Source organism: Protopterus annectens, chromosome 17.part0 (genome assembly GCF_019279795.1).
Source record: "Protopterus annectens isolate FY-2018-M chromosome 17.part0, PAN1.0, whole genome shotgun sequence".
Classification (NCBI taxonomy): Eukaryota; Metazoa; Chordata; order Ceratodontiformes; family Protopteridae; genus Protopterus; species Protopterus annectens.
The window spans coordinates 15,143,576-15,167,511 of record NC_056751.1 but is presented as its reverse complement, the minus strand read 5'-3'; the positions used below and the strand labels follow the sequence as shown (position 1 = coordinate 15,167,511).

At 40.1% G+C, this 23,936-nt stretch overlaps 1 protein-coding gene across 2 annotated transcripts in view; it reads right to left on the bottom strand.

The window, feature by feature from the left end:
* INTS10 (integrator complex subunit 10) overlaps positions 1-23,936 on the bottom strand; it is a 1,128,594-nt gene that overhangs the window by 962,384 nt on the left and 142,274 nt on the right. The gene's annotated exons all lie outside the window — the stretch shown is intronic.

The window sequence follows — 23,936 nt, the reverse complement described above, 5'->3', positions numbered from 1 at the left end:
AATTATTTATTGTGGTCTCATTTTTTACATCACACAAACCTGGCATTTTAACAGGGGTGTATAAACTTTTTATATCCACTGTATGTATGAGTATGCATATATTAGCTTGCATGTTGCATATATTTTTCTTTTCTCGATGCACTGTGACTGGGTCTTTTAATCTTATCCTATCCACGTTCAATCTTACCATTATGTTCTGAATTTGGTATGGACTTATTTTGTATATAATACTGTTGACTGAAAGACTGTGGTGTATTTTCTTCTCTTTGAACTCCAGTCATGGCTGAAAAGGGTCAAGTTTCCAGTGTACTTCTGGTGAACAAGCAAATAAATGAAAATAAATAAAGCTTTTCAATAATAAAGTCTGAGCAGTCTTCAAGAGGTTCTTCATGGTCTAAACTGTCTTTCAGGAATGACTGTTCAGGCTAGCGGTCACATAATGGAATTATCACTGCTCTGAAGATCTCTTAAATTCCATACTCTTCAGTACAATTACATGAGGTGACACATATCAATAACTCCGCAAAAAAGCAGTTTTGAGTTCGTTAACCATGCCAGCACTTGTTGTTTCCATTAACTTAACAGACCACCAAAATATCCGACTAAGACCATACAAACTCACAAAACTGAAAAAAACCTGCCCCACCTCTACTCTGTGGTCTTCACCCTTACCAAACACATTTTTTTCTTTTGATAATGGTTATGGTCTGTAATACTCAATGAACAGTCCCTAACCTGATGCTCAATTCACATCATCATTCCTAATCAACGTAATAAATTAGATGTCTTTCTTTGCCCTTCACAATTCCTAAATATAACTTGTATTCTTGCTACCATGTCTATTTACCTGATTATACAGTATACTACTACATTAATTGTTTTAAACAGTACTCCTTGTATACAGCTTATTTGGTCTTTAACTGCAAACTAACGTTATACTTCTTTACCTTACAGAAGACCTTTGTTCTAGCCAGTCTTTCACATTAACATCTCCAAACACTCTCTTCAAATGGATCATTAGGAGTACTTTACTGATTCTTTTAAGCTTCTCTTCTGTTAAAGATGACTTATGGAGCTACACAAATCAGTTCCAGTTGCTCAAGTAAATCCTCTTACAGAACTGGAAGATATGATCTATTCAACAGATCTACCACAAGCATTTATTTTTCGGGTTTATACTGAACTACTAAGTCACACAGTCTCAACAATACTTTTTGTAGCCTTGGTACTGTCTTGCACAAGACTTTTTAAAATATACTGTGCAATGGTTTATGGTACACTTCCATCAATATAGATTTCCCATACATGTATTCATGGAACTTTTTGATTCTATACAATCTGGCAAGCATGTCTTTTTTTCTGTTTGAACATACATTCTCTGCCTTCTTATAAATGCTCTTGCCTGAAAAGCAATTGGCTCACCTCCCTGCAGAATCAGTGCACCAATACCACTCTGACGGACATGCTACTTTATTATTATAAAAATACTTCAGTATGGGTTATTTGGTTACTAGCAGTTCAAAAATGTTAAACTTGTTTTTCTTGCTCTGTACACTCATTACTATTTCATATAATGTTTCAATGGCAAATTCACATCCAAAACGTTAGAACAAATTTTGAAGGCTACTGCATCACTGCAAAGAATCTCAGGAGAGTGTGGTTATATTCAGGCTGAGTTATTTACATTACTGCTGTTACCTTCTCACTGTCTAGCATTAGGCCTTCAGATATTAACACATTCCTTATAAAGCTCAGTCCTGTAACTGTGATTTCACAATCACTCTTGCTCAGCTTATTATTCTGTATCATTCTTTTAAGTAACTCACTAACTTTACATTATGTTCTTCTTTGTTCTAACCCCGATATTAATATATTATAAATTATATTAGCACCACCAGCAAATCCTGTATTACATGTGCAAAGCTCTCTGGAACACTTGGATGGTGACAGAATACCAAATGGAAATCTTACTAATCCATACTTTCCTACAGATTAATTAAAAGTATACAATTTAAAACCACATTCCGGGAAGTTTTTTTGCTAAAATCCTTGAATCACATCAAGCACAAAAAATATATTCATCCAGCATGGCAGAAAACTTCAACTGCACAAAGTAAACACTTTTTTTCAAGAATCAGTAACTCTCGTAGATCTATATAGGAATAATTTTATTCTGGCTTCAGTCTAGTAACCGTACTACTGACCCATTCAGTGAGATCTGCTCCTGAGTCACATTCAACTTCTGGACACAGTTTAACACATTCTTTACTCTGGCCCACAAACCTGCAAGAACATTCCTTGAATATGAAATGCACACAATAATAAATGGCCTGTTTGAATAAATAAACCTTGGTAAACAGCCCAAGCAGAAAAATAAATCTTGCTGAAGGTCATTCAACCAAACATTTTCTGATACACATACATAGAGTGAACCCTTTCACAGTGCCCAGTTTCTCGCCACTAAGACAACAACAAATTGATACTTCTTTGAACATACCATCTGGAAATGGCTTGTAGACTTCTTACTATTTTATTTACACAAAATTGTTGTCTGACAGCTTGGTTTTATGTGAAAAGATTAAATAAGCAGTTTGCTTTGCTGCTTCTGACTGTTTTTTTTTTTGGATTGGCTGCATCAAATGTGTCAGCAGACATTAAATTTCACTCTGCTCCAGATTGGTAAAGAAAAATTGTTATGTACTTATTGGAATCTGTGCTATCCAGTGTCATTATTCATCATGGATGGGTCTTGGATCCGACCTCAGAAACGAGATGGCAAATGATGGACAGATCTAGAGCTCAAGCTCCTCCACTTCCCATAATCCCCTGTTGACCTGTAACCCAATGGTCGAGTTTGCTGAATAAAGAAAAGGCAGCACCGCCTGCCCAGGAGACTAAACTATCATCAAGGAAAAATATCACTCCTCCATTACCAGATCTCCAGAAGGAAGGGGGAAGGAGGGCGGGAATGTGATGAATAATGACACTGGATAGCACAGATTCCATGTTATGGCAAGTACATAACTCTTTATCTGATGCTATCCATGTCATTATTCATCACGGATGGGTCAGAGTTCCTAGCTACTATGAACCCTGGGTGGCCTCAGGGAAGGATTTGCCAGAGCACAGAGGAAACCAAAGAAAGCCCTGTTCGTAGACACCAAGTCCAACTTACAGTGTGAAACAAAAGTGTAGGTGATTAGACCAAGTAGCAGCAGCACAAATCTCACTCAAAGAAAGTTTAGCCAAGAAGGCCGAAGACATAGCCACAGACCTACTAGAGTGGGCTTTAACTGGTCTGGATAGCTCCATATGCCTGATACCATAAATGTAGGAAATACAGCTAGCAATCCATCTGAAAATAGTTACCTTAGAAACTGCCAGACCTTTTCTGTTCTGAGAAAAGGCCATGAAAAGCTGGTCCAACTTCCGAAATTCCTCAGTTCTCATAAGATAAAAACGTAGGTGCCTATGGACATCTAAGCAATGTAAAGTATATTTCCTTTTATTAGAATAATTAGGGAAAAAAACTGGTAGCTAGACAGATTGGCTGAGGTTAGCTTCTGAAGCCACCTTTGGAACGAACAAAGGATTTGTCCTGAGGAATACCTATCCTTGTGGAAGACCACAAAAGAGGGTTTAATGCTAAGAGCCTGCAACACAGAAACTCTATTGGTAGAAGTAATGGCCACCAAGAATGCCATCTTCCAAGACAGAAACTTAAGATTACAAGATGCAGCCGGTTCAAAGAGCTTTTGTGTCAAGGACTGCAACACCAAGGTTAAATCCCATGGTTTCTGAGATGCCAAGATAATGCTTCTCACCAGACAGGGGAGCCTGGACTGTGAAAGGATTACTGGAACTGGAGGAACCAAGTGGTTAGATGAAGAGTTTGGAGGTTGGGAAGATGAAGCCCCCAGGGATGGGAGATAAGATCCAGAATGGCATCCAATATCCAGGGAGAATATTTCAGATGAGACCGAAGAAGGGAGAACCACACCTGATGAGGCCAAAAGGGGGCAATGAGGATGAGAGGGGTTTTCAGGCGGCGAGCTTTCTGTAAGATCTTGGGAATTAGAGAAGTACGAAGGTAAGCATAGAGGAGTCCCGGAAGTCAATCATAACCATAGCATCCCTGGGTGACTCCCCCATTGGGGGGATCAGGGCAAAGTAGTTTCTGCATTGGTGGTTGACTGTGGAGGCAAAGAGACTGCAGAATGGTTGACCCCAATGTTCGACTATCTGACGTGCCACTGATGGATTCAAGGACCACTCGTGGGGACTCAAGAAAGACATGCTGAGTTTGTCAACCAGCATGTTGGAACTGCCGGGAATGTGAGTTGCAAGAAGAAAGCACCTGGAAGACACCACCCATTCCCACACTCTCATGGCCTCTCCGCACAGAGGATAAGACCATGTTCCCCCTTATTTGTTTATGTACCAGACCACCACCATGTTGCCCGTTTGAATTGCTATAGTCCACGGAGGGAGGCACTCCTGAAAGTCTTACAACATTAGGAGGACTGCTCTCATTTCTAGGAAGCTTCTGTGCAATTTGGTCTCTGTGGGGGACCATGTACCTTGAACCATCTTGCCCTGAAAATGCCCATTCCATCCCAACAGGAAGGCATCTGTGGTCACCGTAGCCCTAGGAGGGGGAAGACAAAATGGCCTGCGTAGAAGTAGATCCCGTGATTGAAGCCACCAAGCAAGATTGTTTCTGCACACCTAAGTAATCCTGACAGTCATGGACATGGGATGAACCTGAGCGGACCACTGGACTGCTAGGGTCCACTGAAGCACCCGCATGTGATATCTGGCAAGTGGCACTAACTGGATGGCAGCCACCATCGAGCCTAATGTTGGAAGAATAAGAAGAATGGATGGGCACTCTAGACCTAACAAGCGATACACCTGATCTTGAATGAGCTGGATGCGGCATCAGGGTACTGCTGCAGTCTCTGACACGGTGTCTAATTGGACTCTGATGAACTCTAAATTTTGATATGGAGAAAGACTGGACTTGGGCAAAATGACTGTAATGCCTAGATGCTGAAAAAGATTGAGGGCATAACAGCTGGTTATTAGAAGTTGATGCCTCATGGGTGCCATAAAGAGCCAATTGTCCATGTATGGGAAGACCTAGAATCCTTGCTGCCGGTGATGAGCTGCCATCACTGTTATGCATTTGGTGAATACCCGGGGGCTGTGGTGAGACCAGCTGGTAGTGACTGGCCCCTAACCAAAAGAGCAGATGTTTCTTGAAGCACTTGTTAAGCTTGATATGTTAGTACACATCCTTGAGATCACCGAGCACACATCCATGAGATCCACTGAGCACATCCAATCATCCTTTTACAAAAAAGGCAGAATGGACTGGACAGTGACCATCCAGAACTTGGACTTCTTGACTGACAGGTTCAGTTTGCTGAGATCCAATATTGGGCATAGGTTCCCCGTCTTTTTTTTGGCACCAAAAAGAAGTGAGTAAATTCCAGACCCTCGTTGTCCTGTTGGGACCTCTTGGATGGCACTTTTTTGAAGAAAGTCTTGGACCTCAAGATAGGCCAACTCCCTTTGTCGGGGTGGAACGCCCAGGAGAGATTTTTAGAACTTGAGGGGCTGAGAAAAGGGAATGAGGTAACCCCCTGGAAATAATGTTTAACACCCACTGATCAGAGGTGAGACTTGTCCAGGCTAGTGGGTGAAGGGAGAATCATCCCCTGACTACCTCTAGGAAAGGACAGTTGGGCAACGCTTCAGGAAAGTTGAAAGGGCTTCTCTGAAAGGTTTTCAAGAGCCCTGATTCTGCGGCCACCCCTCTGGCCCTGGGGCCGTGTCTGCCATTGAATTCTCTGCCCCGGCCTACAGAAGAGGATTCTTGGGAGCATCCTGGCAGGCAGACAGAGTTCTGTGGAACCAAAGCTTCTTACTCCCCCCATGAAACTTGGAAAAGGAATGTTATGGAGTAGAAAACTTGATTCCTACCATGGATAAAGTCTTACCCTCTTGCTCACTGCGGGTCAAAGTTTCCTTGACAGATGGACCAAATAAGGTGGAACAGTCACAAGATGCCTTAAAGGCTTTCGCAAACATGCAATGGTGAAGCCAGGCATGCTGTCGAATGGCAATGTCAGTGCCTGCCACTCGAGAGGTGGCCTCTGCCACATTACAGATCAGCCTCATCGAAACATTAAATAAGGAAGTCAGTTTGGCCAGCTTAGGAAGGACGAGACTTTCCAGGGGCAACATCTTTGTAAGGGAAGTGGCAAGTTTGGATACCAAACCCTTCTGAAGCTGAGTAAAGTGTGCCATATAGTTAGTTGCTGTCGGTCCGAACGCAGCTGAGGCAAACATGAACTTTCCAAAGTGGTCTATCACCAGAGACTCCCTGTTCATGGGATGTACATAGGAGCTCTGCTCCACCAGCTCCTTCTTACTTGCAGCGGCCACCATGATGGCATCGATGGGGACACTCTTACTCCAAAAGGCCTTACCCTTGGGAGGACTGAGGAATCTGTCGGCTTTCTTGGGCACCAGTTCCACTGTGTCCGTCTCCTTCGAAGCCCTGCCTGCTATAAGTTATACAAGCTTGTCAGCAGGGGGAATACCCAAGGTAGAGGAAGGTCCCATCCTAAAACACCTTCAAGAACAAATATTCCTCCGTAGATGGGGTTTGGGAAGACTAACTGCCTCTTTCCTTAAGAATTTCGAGGACGTCCCCAAAGGACACGTCCTCAAACAGTAGACTGGGGGACCCATCTCTGTCCTTGAAATCCTTCTGTGAGGGAATTTCTGGGGGAGTCTAAGTGTCTCCTCTTACACGTTGTTTTCAGAGAGAGTTCCTCTGTGGTGGGCTCAAGGGAGGATTCAGAAGAGACCCCAAGTGGGGTAAATTCCCACCTGAAGGTGCTCACGTGAGGGCTGACCATCAGCTGTAGCCATCCGGGAAGGGAGAAGAGACCCCAATGCAGCACAGAAGCCCCCCAAAGATATCAGCCCTGAGCTGTCTAGCACCGAAGCCCCCAAGGGAAGAGAAAAGGTCTGAAAATTCCAGGCCCAACCCCGCCCCGAGGGAGCAACTGCCAACCTTACGGGGCCAAGGCGCAGCATGCTCCGAGGGCACCGGAACAGAGCCAGCCAGTGACACTGGCTGTATCGAGAAGGGAGGGGTACCAGACACTGTCAGCCTCTCACAGGGAATGCTCTGATCCTGATGTTCCAAAACCAGGTGGGTTGGAAGAGGAGAGTGAAGTCTTGTGGATGGAGATGGTCCCCTAGACATCGTAGCTTGGGATGACAACAAGCCCAACTCGATTTGGACCCTAAGGAAACTCATCATCCTATCCATATCTGTGGGTAGCAAACTTCTGGAGGACCTGGAAGATGCAGAAGAATGACCCGACCTTGCCGGAGATCCTGCCAATGCCCTATGATCCCGGGAGGGGGACGAACTCCAATGCATCAGACCTGATCTCTTAGACCTGGAGGCGGAACTTTCAGTGACTATTGGAATCGACAGAACAATCGGATCCGAAGACCTAGGCAGATCTGACATCTCAGCTGGTGCACTGGACAGATCTGACAAATGGGTTAGATCTGGTGAAGGCTTGCGCCGAGTCGGCTCCAACCCGCTTGTCAGATCCATCCGGTGCATCAGCTAAAGTGTCGGATCTGACAAACGGGTTGGATCTGGTGAAGGCTTGCGCTGAGTCAGAACCAAAGGCCTCCAAGGTGCCGAGGCCTCAGATCTGAGAGATTGATCTAAGGCTCTCACAGCGGAAGAGCTCAGATCCAAAGCCATAGAGGGTGGGCTCAAATCCAGAGATCTGCGATCCGAGAGCCTAGGTTTTTCAGAAATAGGAGGATACCCCTTGGAGAGCGGGGGAGGTCTCTTCTTAGGGTCCTGAGCAGGGGTGTAGCTAGGATTTTCAAATTTGTACTCACAGCTCTCTAACTGCTACCCCCCTCCCCAGCCAAGCTACGGCCATTCTCGTAATTCACGGTTTGCTCTTTTAGTGTCGATGAAGAGGCATTCGCTGTAATGCCTCTTCAGTAATATAATATAAATTCACTCAAACTTGGTTCCTTGAATTGAAAATTAACCTGAAATGTCAGTTCTTTGAAAAATGCAGCATGGTAGTTGGGGTAGAGAATTTATGCTTTTGTTTTCTGTAACTAAGGTACAGGTTTTGAACTTGAGTAAATTACTAACCACCTGCTACCCCTAACTAAGATGTTTCATTCACACACACACCCCTACAGTACCTACCTCTTAGTGCAAGAAATATGGACAAAGCCTAAAATAAACAGGGACAGATATTAAATAATGCTCTCATGAACTTAGAAAGTTGCTAGAACAGGATTTGTGCTAGTATGAGAAAGTTGCTAGAATAACAGGATTTGTGCTAGTATGAATTTTTCTAAAGGACATGAAGTCTGAAACTCAAATGTCTGTCATTATTTAGCAACTTCAGCCTTCAATGATTTTCTAGAAAATCACAAAATTTATAAGGAACAGACAAAAAATATGGGGCAAAAATCTGGACATTCTGCAAAATTTGGACAGTTGAGAGGTATGCTACCTAACACACACACACACACACACACACACACACACACACACACACACACACACACACACACACACACACACCTCTCAACCTCTTAGAGCAACAAACTCATAAATAAAACTGAGGCAAAGGCCCAAAAATAAGGAAATCTTTTTAAATATTGCTCTTATAAACTTAGAAAAGATAATAGAATAGTAGTAGGTCTTGCATTAGTACGAATTTTCTGAAAGGTATGAAATCTGAAACTCAAATGTCTGCCATTATTTTCTAACTTCAGTCTTTAACAATTTGCCACTAATTTGCCAGAAAACTGCAATTTTATGAAAAACGGACCAAAAATGTGATGCAAAAATATAAAATTGCCAGACAATACAGCTGGGAACCTGTCAAAGAAGGGACACCATTTTAATATGAGCACAGTTAACTTAGAGCAGCTAACAAAATTAGAGAATCTACACACATTTCTGAAATAAAAGTAATGTATAACTCTGATCATTACAGTTATTTATAAAAGTAAACCCTCCACGTTTTCTTCCAAAATTGCTATTTTGCAGAGAGATTATTAGGGGGAGAGCAACATTTTGAGCCAAAATTGTGGACAGTTGAGAGGTTTGGATATTCCTAATTCTATAAAGCGATTTATTTGCACATACCTCTCAGCCTCTTAATGCAGGAAATCTGGACAAGGCCAAATATATTGGGGGAACATACAAACAGTACTAAAAATTGACCTTGTATAAACTTTAGACAGTTAGTTAATAGAATATCAGGTCTTGCTTTAGCATGCATTTTTCTGAAGATTATGACGTCTGAAACTTAACGTCGGTCATTTAGTGACTTCATTCCTAAATGATTTGCCAGAAAAGTTTTATTTTGCATTTTACAGCATGAGCACCAATAAATATCTGTTAAACAAAGCAATGCAGTCTCACAATGAAACTAGACTTAGCATTAAAACTTCTCTGCCCTTGAAACTCACATTCATTGAGACAGCATTGAAACCCACATTCAAAGAAAATACATTTTGCCAGTGGCAGATAAAGATTAACTTTGGGCTGTTTTCAAATCATAGGCCCCTTGCACATGAAACATACACATGCTCTTTGATACACCTTCCATCATACAAGTCTACTCAAACATCTACAGTCCACCAGTATCAGCAAATATGCACAATCTCTGAACTAGTAAAAGCCATCTACATAATTCCACATTAGAGAAATCTGTAACTAATGAAGAGGCTGCTACTAGCAAACAACTTTATATTTCATGGTTTCATCTACAAATAATGTGCCTGTTGCCCTTGAGGAATAAATTGCCTATGTTGCATTAAAAACAATGATACGCTAGTAATATTGCAATAGGGAATGGATGGCAAACTGATAACAGGTTCATAGTTGCTACTAGATATCTTCGCCAAAACAGGCTACAGCATCCACCCCCCTTTACAATACAGTACAGTATCAGCAATGCATCTACCTACTGTGGGAGAACAACCCACAGCCTTCTGCATCAAAAGCAAGTACACTATCTGTTGTGCTATTAACAGTACAAACAGAAGCATAAGCAGCACTAAACTTAAGTTCCCCTGCAGCTCTCAGCTCCTTGTAAAATGTTGACACTCAGCTGTATCTCTGAACTTTGCAGCACAAGAAATCTGGAAAAAGCCAACATTTATTGGTGGGGGGGGGGGGGGGGGAACAAAAGCCCAAAAAACAGGGACACATTTTAAACATTGCTTGTATAATTTTGGAAAGTTGCTAGAATAAAATACTGCATTATCACCATGCATGTCTTGAACCCAGAACCATATGCACTATAGTCAGTGCAACATACCACTATGCTAAATCAGCAGTTTGAAAAATAGGAAGACAAACTTAATAGCTATCATTTAGATAGCTCTCAACCTCTTAGCACAAACAACCTGGACAAACAAAGCCAATAATGAGGGAATACAAGTTCAGTTCTCACTTCACACCTTAGCACAAACAGCCTGGACACAAACAACAAAAACAATAATGGGAGAAAATATAAGAAACTTCAGTTCTCACTTCTCACCATAGCTCACAACCATTATAAAAGCAAATCTGAACAAAGTTCAGAAATGGTGGTGGTTAGGGACTTTAGGCTCTTCTTACCCTGAAGCAAAGGTACAGGGTTTGAGCCTGAACACCTATAACCAGCAGGTGTATTATGTGGGTGGCATTTTCACACACACACACACACACACACACACACACACACACACACACACACACACACACATACACATACACACGATTGTTCAAAGCCACAGCCACTTGAATAATTGTGATTGTTCAAAGCCACAGCCACTTGAATAATTGTGATTGTTCAAAGCCACACACACACACTTGCGATTGTTCAAAGCCACAGCCACTTGAATAATTGTGATTGTTCAAAGCCACAGCCACTTGAATAATTGTGATTGTTCAAAGCCACAGCCACTTGAATAATTGAGATTGTTCAAAGCCACAGCCACTTGAATAATTGCGATCGTTCAAAGCCACAGCCACATGAATAATTGTGATTGTTCACAGCCACTTTAATTGCGATTGTTCAAAGCCACTTGAATAATTGCGATTGTTCAAAGCCACTTGAATAATTGCGATTGTTCAAAGCCACTTGAATAATTGCGATCGTTCAAAGCCACTTGAATAATTGCGATCGTTCACACACACACTAAAGCCTTCACATAATACACTACACTTGAATAAAGCCTTCACATAATACACTACACTTGAATCGTTCACACATTCAAAGCCTTCACATAATACACTTGAATAATTGCGATTGTTCATCGTTCAAAGCCACGCAAATAATTGTGATCGTTCAAAGTCACCAACACATACACTGTGCACTTACTTCAATTGATTGCCTTCCATTTGTGAATGCTCTTGCCTTCCAACTCAGATAATCCATTTGCTTTGTTTCCTGCTCTTGCCTCCCAACTCCCAACTCAGATAATCCATTTGCTTTGTTTGCTTCCAACTCCATTTGTTTGCTTTGGTTCCCGCTCACAGCCAGCCAGCCGGACATGATGTGAGCTCACTTCCAACTGGCTGGTATTCTCCATAAAGAGCCAGCACCTCCTTAAAAAGGAAGAAATATGTACGTACGTTTGTTTTTTTTTTCAAAAATGCTACCCCCCTTCTAAAAAAGTTGTACTGAAATCAGTACAGTGCGTATGCCACCCGACGTCCCTGGTCCTGAGCAGCTTTAGAGGGAGAGTGCAAAGCCAGTGGACCGCCCTAAGCTAACCCTTTTAACAGCAACATATTTCTATGCTCCATAAGGGCCCTGAGGTTCAATGCAAAACAAATGACGCATTCAACTTCCAGGTAAGTCTCAACCAAATAGTAAACATACTCCTCGTGTGAGTCAGAATAAGGCATTTTCCAACCACATGAGGAGCACCTTTTAAAACCCAAAGGTTTATCAGCCATTGCACACCCAGCACACACACACTAGAGAAAGGAATTAAGAAGACATAAGTTTTTTAATTGATGGAAGGGGGGAGAAGAAACTCAAAGCTAAGAAAGGGGAAAAATAAAGCATCCTACACAGACAAAGTAGCTATGGGAGAGGAGGAAAACTAAGATAGAAGGTAAAATATCACTTTCACTCACTCAAATAGAAAAAGGGGAGAAAAAGGCGTTACTTATCTTTAACACGAGGAAGCTCGAGCCTTGCTCATGTCCTATGCATTCAGTGGCAAATGAGGTCGGAGGATTACAGGTAAGCAGGGGATTATGGGAAGAGGCGGACCTTGAGCTCTGTATCTGTCCATCAGTTGGTGACTCGGATCTGCAGTCTAATCCAAGACCCATCTCTGATGAATAATGACATGGATAGTAATCTAAATACTGATCTGATGCTAATTGAGTTTTTCTTCTCAGATTTCCACCTCACCTTCTGGTGGTGTCATTTCCATGTTCTTAAAATGCACACTGCCCACAATGTGCACATCCACAACACAAATCATTACCACAAATAACTAATTTTTCTGACTTTGTTTCAGTACATGCAATCTTTTGGACTGAAATGTTTCTTTCATTTTGCATTTCTTTTTTGAAAATGATTAGTTCGGCCACAAACTCAACACATTTGATTTATACAAATGTTCTTTTTTCATCCTTACAATAACAAATGTTGCAAGAGACCATCTGTCTCAATTTTCCAGTTTTTCATATGTTTGAGGAACTTTGCAACTCATTTGTGCTGTTTTTACTGACTTTCAGTTTTCCATCTCGTACGCCATTCTAGATACATCAATATTTTCAGTGAATTTTTCAGTGTTAACAGGATTTCACTCACTCTGCACACAACAATAATGTTAACATAGCTCTAACTATCTTAGTAATCCATTCTTTGTCTGAGCATTTCTGATACTGCACGCAATCATGTCTTGCATTAAAGAATCATGGCACTTACCAAATTCATATAATTTGATGAATTTGTTTAATTTAATAGCAATCATAAACAGACTCCATGGACATTCATACCTTCCTGAAAAATGGCAAACATCAGATTCTTTACCACTTCAAAGTAATTCAAACTTTTGTCTCAGCTTTGAATTTTCTCCCTCCTGAAATTCAAATACATTATGAACTCTTAAGGTTTCTTATTTTGTAACATGCAGAAATATAGCACTTGTACTTTTAGAGGATTCTCAGAGCTTCAGCACATGGTTAGGAAGAGAATTCAAGCCTCCTGGATTCACAATTTCCAGTTATGAAGACAACAGTATGCAAAACAGAGAGGGCTGCAGGCAGCTGTAGATGGACTACTTAGCAAATAAACAAAAAAAACAAGACAAAATAACATTTTCTATAACTTCTATCATCACGTAACATTTGAATATTAAACAGGAAAGAATGAAGCAGATGCCAGATATAAATGCCCAACTTCAACAGAGCATAGGTTCATAGGTTGGTACTAGGCTATCAGCCCTAAGGCCTATACAAGCCTAGCCAAACAATTCCCCGGATATTTCTTCCCACAACATTTACTTCCCTGGACCCCTGTCTAGCAGGGCGACTGACGTGATCCCTGGGGTGAACCACCCAATCACACAGGATTTCAAACCATATGCTATCTACCCTAAACAGTTACGAAGGCACAAGGAACCAATGTCTCAAAACTACAGCACAAATAGATAAAATAAGGGCATCTCCAGTCTGACAGTGGATGCTTATAGGTCTACCATTACAGCAGCAACTCTTGAATATACCTTAAACATTTTTTTTATGAAATCAATGATTTCCAAAATGTGATACCATACCAGGTTCCCATCTAGTCACTCCACTGTACCCCAATCTCATCTTGATCATAATCCTATCTTACTTTCTTCAGCATTTTTAAAATTAGAAACATAAAGCACACTATCCCCTTGTTGCTGTTAGAAATGTAGAAAAGTACAGTTGTGTAAGTCCTATTTACCTGTAACAGTAGCTGTGAAAATTTCACACTGTTTCAGTGCCATACGGATTCTGTACCTGCACAAACTCCTACACTGGCAGCATTCCAGAGCACAGAATCCCCTCCTCCGACTCTATAATAGAGTGTGCTTAAGCCTCTCCCATCATGAGAAGCTTAACCCTGTCACACAGAGTCAGTTATTTAGGCTATTAGTGCCAGAAACAAGAATTGTCTGGAACCAATCAATTCACAGCTAAAAAACACCAACACAAATAACCAAAGCCAGCCTTCAACACAAGAAGGTTGGATACCATTGGACTATACACAAAATAAGGGGGGTAATGGGTTGGGGCTGCCAATGAGGCAGTTTTGAAATTCAAACATTTACTGCTACTGGTAAGTAGGATTTATGCAAATGTACTATGTCCATCATTCACACTCCCTCAGTGGCATATGGATAGATTCCCAAAGCTTACCTTACCTGGGAGGAGGAAGGCTAAGGATCCATGAGCCCCTTGCAGAACTGGCCTTGCAAAGCCTACTCTGGAACTTGAGAAAGAAACCAGTTTGTAGTGCTTTGCACAGGTATGAACAGAGGATCAAGTTGCTGACTCTGGAACGCTTCTATTGTCCATTTCTTTCCAATATGCCACTGAAAGAGGATAGGGCTCGGGTGGAATGTGCCTTAACCTTGCCTGGAATAGATTTAACCTAATGGGAGTAATAAGTAAAAACAATAGCAGACAACAACCAAATGAGCAATCGTTTGCTTATTGACAGATTAACCCTTCTTAGTCCCAGGGTAAGAAATAAACAGCTGTTCAGTTTTCCTGAAGAGCTTAGTTTTGTCAAGTAGTATCCAAGTTGCCTTGAACATCCAACGTACACAGAATTTTCTCTCCTTTTTAAGTTCTGGAAAGAAAACTGTGAAATCAGTGGCTTCGTTTGGAGTAAATTCAGAAATAACTTTTGGCATGAAAGCAGGATAAGAGTGTAGAACAAGCATGTTCTTGTGGAAAATCAGATAAAGTTGGCCCACCATGACAGCTTGCACTTTACAGACTTGTCTTGCTGATGTCAGAGCAATAAGCAAAACATCTTCCAAGTGATGAACCTCGAATCAGCCTGAAAGGTAGGTTCAAAAGGAGATAAGGTCAGTTTTTCAAGAACAAAGTTGAGATCCCAAGGAGCAATTTGTTTTTGAGGGGGTCTCAAGCGTAGCATTCCTTTCTTAAACTGTTGGACCACAGAGAGAGACAAAAGAGGGGGATACATAAGCAGACAAGCTGAGAAGGCTGTAAGATGCACATCGATAGATGCATAAGACAAGCCATCATTGAGCAGCTTGCACAAATATTTCAAAACCAGAGGGGTAGACACCATACTGGGCGCTCTGATATTAGTTAGGCACAATCTAGAAAACGATTTATAAACATAACATTTTTCTAGTTGTAGGTTTTCTTGCCTCTTTCAATACTGGCTGCACATCATCATGGAACATGTGCCTAAAAGGTATGAAGACAGAATCATTCAGGCTTTCAGTAGCAACTGCTCTAAGTTACAGTGTACCAGTCACCCCAAACACTGCGTTAGCAGATCCAGAGTGTGAGGAAGCTTGTAGTAATTGCTCTTGGCCAATTCCATTACAATAGAGAAAAGAAATTTATGTACTTACCACAACGATATACCCATATTGTCTTTTTTCCATCCAGTTCAACCAGTGGGTTACTGGGATCAGACTCAGAGCAGAGACCAGCCAAATCTAAAAGACTTCAGCACCCTGAGTTTCATCTCCTCTACCCATAATGCCTAGCCCTAACAAAAAAAAAAAAAAAAAAAAACACAGAACTAGTCTTCCCTTCTCGCACCAACAATTCCACTGTCTGACTCCAAAAATTCTTGACACCAAGGACCCCCGAACAGGAGAGAAATAACATCTCCCAACATGGTCAAACAAAGGACCGAGAAAACATACAATAGGAGGGGTTAGGTGGAAGAGATGACTGAGCCAGATGGAAAGAGACAACACAAATGCATTATTATAGTAAGTAGATAACCTTCACATCCAGTGTTTTTTCCATCCGGGTTCAACCTGTGGGACAGAGTCCCCAGCCACGTCGTACCTTAGGGAGGCCCCTAGGAGAGCACATTCTGCAATACAGTGGAACCAAAAGAGGCACTAGACCTCGACTGAAATTCCAGAATCCAGTTTGTTGTGAGACAAAGGCATGAGGACCCACTCAAATACCAGTAGCACAAATGTCAACCACAGCCACCCACGACAAGCAGGCTGCAGAGATAATTATGGCTCAAGCAGAACGACTCTTCTATTTGCAAGGCAATTTCATTCCTTACATAGTAAAAGGAAATACAGTTAAGATAACTACTTTGACAGAGGAGACTTGGATACTGCTTTTCCCAAATGGGCTTTAGAGAAAGAAACAACTGGTTGGACTTTTTGAAGGACTTGGTCCTATCAAAACAAAATCTCAACTGTCTATGGACATAGAGTCAATTAAGCAAATAGTCACCTTTATTTGAAAACTCACGGGAAGAACACCACCAAGTGGATGGCTTGATTTAAATTGTTCTTTGTGGCTACCCTTAGTCAAAAAAGCAGGATCCATTTTGAGGGAGATGTAGCCCCATAGTAACTGGATTTCTTGGAGATGCCTCTGTATGGATAGAGTGGCGGTGTACACAGACTTTAATGGACAGGACCCTCAACATGCACTGCTGTGTGTCTATTAAACACTACGGGTGAACCCCCCCACATTATGCCTACAATGACATCGCTGATAGCACATATCCCCTGAACAGTTGGTGATTCAACACAGGGGAAAAAACAATATTTTACAAAGGTTTTTACTTACAAAGTGGCCACATATAATTGGACTGAATGGGGAAAATACAATACGGAACAGCAGTTATCACATGCCATGGCACATAAGGTAATTCAGAAAGTGTGACAGATCACCAATAATCCAACCATCACAGCTAAAACGTTTCACTTGAAGTGGTATGTCATGCTAGGGGGGGAAGGCTGGCATAATGGTTAAGGTGTTCACCTTACAGACACAAGGTGCAAGGTTTGATTCTCACTTGGGTTAACTGGCTAGGCTTAAAATGGCCCACAAGGGCAGTTAGCCTAGTACTAAACTATGAACCTATGAACCAGGATTCTGAAATGAAAACTCTGTCCTTTATTGAGGCAGAAATGAGGCAATTCAATGTTAAGACTGAGGATTCCTAAGAATTTTGATACATGGGTGCTACGTAAATTATTTAATTGCCAAGTTGTTTGCAGAAGCATTGTGGAGCAAAGTAGTTCAAGATGCCTCCATATCAACCACAAAGAAATGGTCAGCCATAAACACCATACCTTAATGCCATATTAAGGGAATTCTGCAGATCACTTTAACAGTAAATGGAACAAGTAAATGCTTAATCCATTCTTTACTTACAGGGAAGTGCTCCAAAAATCTATGCAATATATTCACAACTTGAACTACAGTACTGCCAACAAGATGAGTAAAAGCCTTTAAATGTGCTTTGTGAAGAGTATGGGAGTTAATGTGATGACTGCAGGGAAATATATCCATTGTCAAATGAGCTTTCTGCTGACCTCTCACTTCATTTATTCACCAACGTAACACAATTTGTATCAATTTGTTTGTCTGAATCGAGCTAAACTAAAAGCACAAGGTAATGAAAAAAATGAGACATTGGCACTGTCCCACCTATCTTTCGAAAAGAGAGGAATTTAAGGAAAGGGTAGTGGAGATTATTCAGGACCTGTTTGAGAGGATAGAAATTACTTCTGAAAATACTGCTAGGGAGTGGGATAAAAATTAAGATGGAGTTTAAAAATAGGGTGGAAATAAAAGAAAGGGAGCTATGCTTAAGAAGCAACAAAAATTATTTAGAGGGACTGAAAAATGTTGAAGTATTGCAGAATAGGGAGAACCTCACAGTACCAGAAGAGGATCAACTGCAGAATGCTAGACAGAAAATAAGGGATTACCTCGATAATATGTACGAGTTAAGAAAGATCGCTATTATAAAACTTTTAGCATGACTCTGGCAACAAAAAGTAGAAATACTGTTACCAAACTTAGAGAGCCCAAAACAAGGAAGGTAATATGAGATCCTGTAGCGGCATTTGAAGTATTTTGGAAATTCTATGAAAGTCTCTATAAAGCAGAGAAATATGAAAATCAAGAAAAAATACCAATGGAAATTTTATGGAAGAATTAAATATGCCAATATTAGAGCTAGATGAGGCTCAATTACCAACGATTAAGACAGAAGGAGATGAGATAAAAATTGTGATGTATAACCAATGTACAGGAATGTCCCCAGGAATAGATGGCATTCCTGTGGATGTTTGGAAGATAGGAGGAAAAAACTGATAAAGATCTGGAAGGTTTTGTTTAACAGTATTTTAAGAGGAGTACCAAAGTCCTGGAAGAAAGCAGTGGTGTTTGTAATACCTAAATAGGGTAAAGATCCATCAGACCAGCTTCATACAGGCCCATTTCAATACTAAACCATGATTATAAAGTGTTCATGTCTATAATGGCTAAAAGAATGTCAAAAGTAATGCCAAAACTGACAGATATTGATCAATGTGGTTTTGTTAAGGGGAGGCAAACATCTGACAACATTAACAGAACACTGATAATCCAGAGGGAAGAAAATACCACTGCTGTTGGAGGGTCTTGATGCAGAGAAAGCATTTGACAGTAAGCTGAGACTTTATGAGCAGGGCAATGGAAGCATTTGCATTTCCTGAAAAAATTATAAAGTTGATTAGGAGGCTATATGAGTGATTGGAGGCGAAAATTGAAGTGGGTCAGGTCTTCTCTGGTAATTTCTGCTTGAGCAGAGGAACCAGGCAGGGGTGTCCTCTTTCCCCTTTATTATTTGTATTATATTTAGAACCACTGGCAAAGAAAATTATGGACTCAGAAATTCAAAAATAGAATTGTTATGGTATTCAAGAAAACTGGCTTTGTTTGCAGATGATTATTATTTTACACCTGACAAAACCAGAAAGACATTACAGTGTTGTGAACAGTTTAAGACAGTTTCAGATCCTTTCGGGATACAAAATTAATGAAGCTAAAACAAAGGCAATAGCAGTAAATTATGTACCCGCACACAAATTGGTTCAGGAATATCCATATTTATGGGGACATGATAAAATTAAGTATTTAGGAGTATGGATTTAAAATGGTTCTAGTGTGGCAGCTATGGGTATGTGGGAAGAGACTAAACAAAAGATAATACAAAAACTGAGAAAATTGAAGCTTTGTTATATGGATATGGATAATAACATACAAGCAGCTAAAATGTTTTAGCCCCTTTAGTCTTATAAATAAGTCAGGCATATTTTATCAGAGGAGAATTTGTGGATAGGAATTAATAAAGAGCTGAAGGACTTTATCTGGGATGGGAAGAGAGCAACAGTCAAGTGGGATATGCTGACTCTTCCAGTAGAACAGGGCAGATTAGTTTGACCCAATTTGAAGGGGTATTTCAGAGCTACACAGTTAAGCCTCCTATACATAGCACAAGCAGAAAACTATATTTAAAAGTGAAAAGGGATGATGATGATGAAACAGGGGAATCGCAAGAAACAAAGAGACTGAGATTTTGGAGGGAGGCCTTTAAGGAGAATAACTATCATACAGAATATTATATCCATAAAGCAACAGAAAGTATTCCAAGAACTAAGCCAACATGGCATTGGACAAAGGAGATTCTGCCAATAGGGATGACTGCAATTAGGGATATAGACAATAGGCAAGAGGGGGCTGGAATTTATTGCAGAAAACTGGCAAAGGAACCAAGGTACTGGGAGCCATTAACTATAGAGGGAAATATGATGGAATGGGAAGACACCAAGAATTTATTTTGACTGCAGGTTAGAGACCGTCTTCCCTATCAAGGATTGATTTCAGAGTATAGGCAAAGAGAAAGAAATAGGGAGGTCCTAAATGAAAGCCCAGCATTGGTAGAGTTTTTACTATAATCTAGAACAAAAGCTGCCATTAAAAAAGGAATAATTAGTATATAAAATACTGCATGATAACTACAAGAATCAATCACAGGAGTTTAGAAAGGATTGGGAAGAGAGACTGGATAAACAATTCACAAAGAAACAATGGGAGGATAAATGTATGTCTCCCAAATATGCAACAAAATCTAGAAGATTTAGGATTTTTGCATGGAAATGTTTGCACAGATATTTCTATACCCTAAGAAGACTCCATAGAATTTTTCCTCAGTCAGACAGAAAATGTTGGAGGTGTGATGGGGAAGAAAGAGGTAATTGGGAACATATCTTCTGGGAGTGTGGTGAATTGGCAGACTTTAAAGATTCCCTGTGGGATGCACTGTTGAAGATGCTGGGTGGGCAGATTGGTTTGACAAGGGAGATGATTCTTCTGAGCTACGATACAGAATCAAAAATTAACTAGGCATGATAAGGCCTTGTCTTGTTTAATAATGGTGGTTACCAGAAAAGCAATTAATAGAAAATGGAAATCAAAATCTAAACCAACTATACTAGAAGTAGTGAATATCGGGGATAAAACAACTGCAACTGAGATCTTTAGAAAAAATCAAAGCAAGCTACACAGGAAAAAAATGGGAATTGTGGGAACAATACATACGAGGGAGTAATGAGGTTTGAAAGGCGGCAGGACTGAAACAAGTTATGTAAGGTTTGACTGAAAAAGATTGGGTAAATTATAAGTGATGCATAATGTTTGCAACTGGGAGTGTGTCAGTACGGTTTGTGATGTAAAATGCTTGCAACTAGAATTGCGTTGGTGTGGTTTGTTTTCATTTGTACAAATGTATGATTGCCTGTGTAGTAAGTGATGGTTTAATAAAGAGGTTTCTTGTTAAAAAAAAAGGCAGGAATTGAATAATTTATGCAATGTTGCTTAGGTTATATGGTATATAGAAATATGTGAAGTAAAATGTGTGTTATGTTAATGGAGTTTGATTACTTTTATATGAATGTAAATTTGCCTATGTCACAAGTGATAATTCAATAAAGGTGTTTGGGAAAAAATTGTTTGTCTGAATCTGGCAAATGTTTGCCCTTTTGTCATGTTAATTTAATACTTGCATACATTCTTAGCTTCGTATCACAGACTAGCATAAATGATCTAAAGGGGATGTAATCTTAAAATAAAGCATTACCTTTACTCAAGTAGAAGAAAGAGTGAATGTGTTCCTACAAGGATGCACTCAGGGCTTGAGTTATTAGCAATTTCATTTTTTTGGAACAGTTTAGACATAGCAATTATTTTTTACACATTTGGTATTCTAGTGATTTAACTGTTCTATGTATTAAAAGTAGTTTTTAAAAATACGTACTATCCATCCTCCATAGTCTTGCTAGGTTAGAAACTTTTCAGCCCTGCTCAGTCAAGACTGACTGGGAGTTATGACACCAAAGAGACTGTGCAACAGATTACACCTACACGTAGTTTCTGAAGCTGTGCTTAATTCTGTAGATGCACAAGTTACACTGACACTTCACTTGCCACAACTGAGAGCATTTGCTAATTTATTTATTGAGTGCTGTAGTAACTCATCTCTATTCTTTTATAAAGACTTCTCATACACTGTTACAGAGCAGTGTGGCTATAACAGCAGCTTAAGTACATTAATTTGTTTCCATTTTACATACCACCAGTAGCAATAGATATAGGACTGCTTTCTAGGATATAGTACATTGTGGGATATGGAAACACTGACAAGGATTACATGCTCTGAGACTGTAATGTTATCCACAGCAACTGGCAGAAGTGTTCTGCCTTACTCCACAAATACATTACAGACAGATATAAAATGCAAGCCCTTAAGCAACTGATGGTGCTGGAACATATTTCCCACAAGCCGCCAAAGTGGTGGGAACAAAAAAGTCACCAGGATCTGCAGGTTGGCCCACGCCCCAACACTCAATTTACACCTCCATCTTGGAGCAAACGGTGAAGGAAAGAGTAGGTTAGCTGAGTGAAGGAAGGGGAGAAAAATGGGCCGATCCTGCAGACTAGAACAAAAAATAAATAAACTCAGATGTGCACTTGCCTAATTGTATTTGTTTCATATTTTATATTAAATGAGGAACTATCAGTTTTGGATAAGTAAACAAAATTAAGTATATTTATGGTAAAGCAACTCCTGTGCGAATCAGGCATCTAAAAAACTTCTGACCTCTCAAACTTGGAGTCCCTGAGTATTCTTGTAAAAGATTAATGATGTAATGAAGTCAGGTATCAATGCAGTGGTCTTACCTATAGGGGATAATAAACGAGTAACTTCATGAATACTGCTGTTGAGAAAGCCAGATTTTAAAACCTCTGTAATAATAAATACAATGAACAAACATTTTAACTTTCAAATAGTTACTTCACTATAATATTAGAATGACCCTAATGCAAAAAGTCTTTAAATTCACTTCACAACATGCACATTTTTACTTTTCCTCATAACACATAAATACATAGAGAATAAAAGTATAAAAGATGGGATTTTACCTTTGCATATGTATATCTGTAAGCTGTAAACTGTATCACTTAAGCAATCTTACATGAAAGAATTGACCAGATCACTATACAAGCTTGTCACTATCTGATTTATTTAAACTGTTTAACAGTACTCACATAAATCTAAATACACTAATACAATTTGTAATATCTGCCTTCCAAAGGGACAGAGCTGGTCACCTTCATAGGATAATGGATACTGATACTTTTGACCTAACTTTGCACTGTATTTTATTATGTGCTGTAAATTCAATGTTATAAAAATATCCCCAAGTTACCGAAGCAGATAATGTATCATGGTTTTGTCATAAAGGATCTTTTGGCTAGTAGCACTGCATATATTTATACCAAGTGATTTAGTTGAGAGAAATTGCAATGTGCTCATAGTAACAGGACACTTGCTGGAAACAGGGAAGCAGCAGCCAGCAATCTATGGTTTGCTGAGTAGCAGCAGTATGCTAAGCATATTTGTGTGTGGTTATACCCTAGCCAGCTCAGAAGCACTGAGAATTTTTCAGTGATCGCCTTTGCATATACTATGTGCAATGGTTAAATTAAAATGGCCATTCACTGGATACCGCTACATACTGGTAGTGCACAAGTGGGATTAAAACAATTTTCCTTGCAGCATGTCTTTGCAATACCAGTGCACTGTGTGTGACAGTTTCTGAGCTACTTTAATGTAATGCTGTATTCTTGTAGGGGCACAAGCCAAGGACAAAACCAACTCCTTATGGATATTAACCCAAAATGCATCTTATCAAATGCTGGCTTCACCAACGGTATGCAACTTTCAGAGCTATCATATATCTGGAATACTACAATGAAAGCCTGAAAACTTGCTTTATCATTAACTAGACAAATGCTAATCAACAGCCTATTCTAAAAGTGCATTGTTTTTAAAGTTGACTTTTTCTCATTTCCCCTTCTAAAACCTGGATGCATGGATTATAATTTTACCCGAACATTTTAGTAATGCCTATACTTGTCTACTAATTCTACAAGTCCAGATGTCAGGTATACCCACTTCCAGCTGCTTCTTCCTAATCACCTACTATCAAAATGGTTCAAGTCTTTTTGCAAGACTCAACCTCTGAAATTCTAAGATCCAGCACTAACAGGAGCCATGATAAAATTCCCATCTGTATCTAATTTGTAACCCATTACAAACGACAGCAATCACAATATTTGTAGTATCTAACCTATAATGCCTTCCTATCACAGGAGGGCACACAGTTCCTCACTGTCACCATCTAATGTACCGTGTTGGCTAATATGATTGTCATGACAGTTGTACTGTCCACCTGGCTTTCATCAAATTATTCTTCAGTCGACTCTTATCCCTGGATTGATTATG